Here is a 3,134-nt window from a genome sequence, read left to right on the forward strand (position 1 = left end):
AAGTATGAACCACAAAGATACCGAAGTAAAATGGACTGTTTTGGAAAAGATAGACACTCCTTCAGGTAGGAACTCCACCTCCATCAGGAAGAAAAGGGAAACCTTTTGGATTTTCTATATTGACTCTGTCCAGCATGGCCTAAATGAAATTATTTAGTGGGAGAACGCCATCATATGATCTTTCCGGCCTCACTGTTCCCCCTTCATGTCTTTATGAACGGCCCCACTCTCCCTTCAGGAGCTATGATGATGCTCATTTATAGGCTTTTTTATTTAATTTTATTTATTATTTTTTTCTCCTCCCCTCTCAATTGGTTCCACCTAGGTTTGTTGATCAATATCCTGCGTCACTACTGTAGCTCTACCTGATGGGTATATGACTCTTTTGACTTTCCCTATTTTTAGGATTCATTTTATTATCTTTGTTGATTTCTGCACCAGGGTTTATATATACTTCTTCATCTTTTCTAATTTTTCTTTTTCAACCTTAATTGTGTTTTTTCCACCCTTGTAGGACTCTGGATATCGATCGTGCCAGCAATGCTGGAACTACATCTTTTGATGCCCAACTCTCTTGTTTTCCATTTATACCTAGCATTTGGCCCTAACAGTCCCCCTAGTATTATTATTATCCCGGATCTATGTGCGTGTTATACTATTTGTTCACTTAGTATTAGTGGCATTTTTACAGCTTGAATCGAAAAACCCGTTCTAAGATGGCCCGGGTCTTTCCTATCTTCCTACACGGTGCTTCGCACCAGTCCCCTTTCTATGGTTAGTCACGTTTTCTGTCACCTAGGGCCTCATTGGCTAACGACTAATTGGCCACGCGTATTTTAGAACAGCGGGGCCTTCAATTCCTTCTGCGAGGATATCTCCTGACGCCCATCCGTGCCGTACCTGTGAAATCGAGGGAACGCGGGATCTGGACCCCTGATTAGCCAGTAATTGTGCTATGGTATCACCTCGTTACCCTATTTGTCTCCTCCAGATCACTTAGCGCCGCCACTATGATCTACGCCTTGTTTGCCATATATTTCCATCTTTGGTAGGCGTATTTACTAGACCGCTTACACGCTAACATTCCTACTTGATTATTTGATATAGCACCTGCATTGGTATCGTCGTACATTAGGATATTTACCAGCTGGTCTGTATGTTGCGACATGTTCTCTCTAGCGGCTGCTATATACACAATTATGTCTGTTTATTTTTCTCTACAGAAACTCTGTTTATGCGCTCCAGTTCCCGTCTTGACCCCGTAATTGATCACTTATTTATTAGTGCTTATCCTTGCACCTTCACTCTTTTGAGTTTGATGACACCGGCCTTGAAGCCTTTGTTACCCGATTCCATACGCCGTCCCTGTCGATTCAAGTAGGTTTCTAACTACGTACTGAGATATTCCCTCAATGCTATCGCAGTTAGGCTTTCCTATGCTAGTGATATGTTCAGAGTGCATAACATGGGTTTGATTTATAAATAAGTAACAATACTTTCTTTATTTAAATAGGGCGGGATGCTTCCTCTTGACACCTGACGACGTTCCGCATATAGGTGTGGCTGACTGATTTCTTCGTGTTATCGAGTATCCAGTTTTTAGTATGTATCAGCATTGGTTTACCCTTCCCTTTAGTCACGGACCTACTTTCCAGTCTTTTAACACAAGAATTCGGAACACTGGTGTTGGCGCTTTCCTCTTTTATCTCTCAAACCTGTATGTGACGCTCTTATTGTGTATGACTTACTGCTTATTGATATCTTTTCTGCTTTGACCTTGGTGATGGTTTTCATTGCTTCTTCTTATGTGACACTGATATTGTTTTGGTAGATGTTTGTTTGAGCTACCCCTGGACCCATTGGGCCATATTAAGTTATCCTGTGATTGACCTGCATTCGCCACTAACTGGAACTGCTTTTGGACTGATGTACATTAATGTTCTTTTTGAAGAAGAATGTATCTTAACATAGCGAATTGTTGGTTGAATTTAATTTTATTTTATTGTTTATACATGTCCATCTGATTAACTTTTAGGTCTTGTTCTTGCCCCTTATTATCCTTGGTCCAAGCCCTGATGAAGGTGGGGCCCCTGAGTGGGTCCTATACCGAAACGCGCGTTGGCGCTTGATTCGCTGACCTCCTTCCTCTCTGAGTACCATCTGGCTTCCGTTGGAAGATATACCAACCATTACACCCCGACTGAACACCCAAGGATAATTTGTGTCACTTTGCGAATTTTGTTGTTGAATGTGATTTGGATTGAATGTGTAGATGTATGAATCTGATTTTGTGTGTGGGGTCCAGAACTTTGTTTTCATGTTCAGACATACATATTGATATGCTCTGATTCTATGTTCAATATTTATATATGTATACACTTGATTGAAATCTTGTAAAAATTGAAATGAATAATTCAACCAAAAAAATATAATAAATATAACAGATATATATTTTTATATCCACAATCTCAGTTGGGTGTTTGATGTATTTCTATCTGTCCATTTCTTTCCAGTTGTGCTTTGTATTTTAATAGGTACCTATTTATTAGGCCCTAATATACACCCACTGAACCGGACTTGGTTCTCTTGTTGAGATTGACTGACACTGACAAACACTGACTGACTGACACCGACTGACACTGACTGACTGACACTGACTGAAACTGACTGGCACTGACTGACTGACACTGACTGACACGGACTGACTGACACTGACTGACAAACACTGACTGACACTGACTGACTGACTGACACGGACTCACACTGACTCACACTGACTGACTGACACTGACTCACACAGACTGACTGACACTGACTGACACTGTCTGAGACTGACTGACACTGACTGACTGACACTAACTGACTGACACTGACTGACACTGACTGACTGACACTTTCTGACCGACACTGACTGACCGGCACTGACTAACACTGACTGAAATTGACTGACACTGACTAAAACTGACTGACACTGACTGAAACTGACTGACTGACACTGACTAACATTGACTGACTGACTGACACTGACTAACATTGACTGACTGACACTGAACGACTGACACTGACTGACACTGGCTGACTAACACTGACTGACACTGACTAACACTGACTGACACTGACTAACACTGACTGAA

General features: G+C 41.4%; 1 long non-coding RNA gene across 2 annotated transcripts; it reads left to right on the forward strand.

Moving 5' to 3' along the window:
- Nucleotides 1-844: 844 nt before the first annotated feature.
- On the forward strand, nucleotides 845-2,413 carry LOC146871738 (uncharacterized). Of its 2 annotated transcripts, none has more exons than XR_014959597.1 (4): nucleotides 845-944; nucleotides 1,224-1,377; nucleotides 1,514-1,602; nucleotides 2,036-2,413. It is a non-coding gene; the product is annotated as an uncharacterized LOC146871738 (long non-coding RNA). The 2 variants fall into 2 exon arrangements; XR_014959598.1 differs by having other exon boundaries at nucleotides 849-958.
- Nucleotides 2,414-3,134: the final 721 nt, after the last annotated feature.

This window comes from Triturus cristatus, chromosome 1_1, assembly GCF_964204655.1.
Source record: "Triturus cristatus chromosome 1_1, aTriCri1.1, whole genome shotgun sequence".
NCBI classification, from domain to species: domain Eukaryota; kingdom Metazoa; phylum Chordata; class Amphibia; order Caudata; family Salamandridae; genus Triturus; species Triturus cristatus.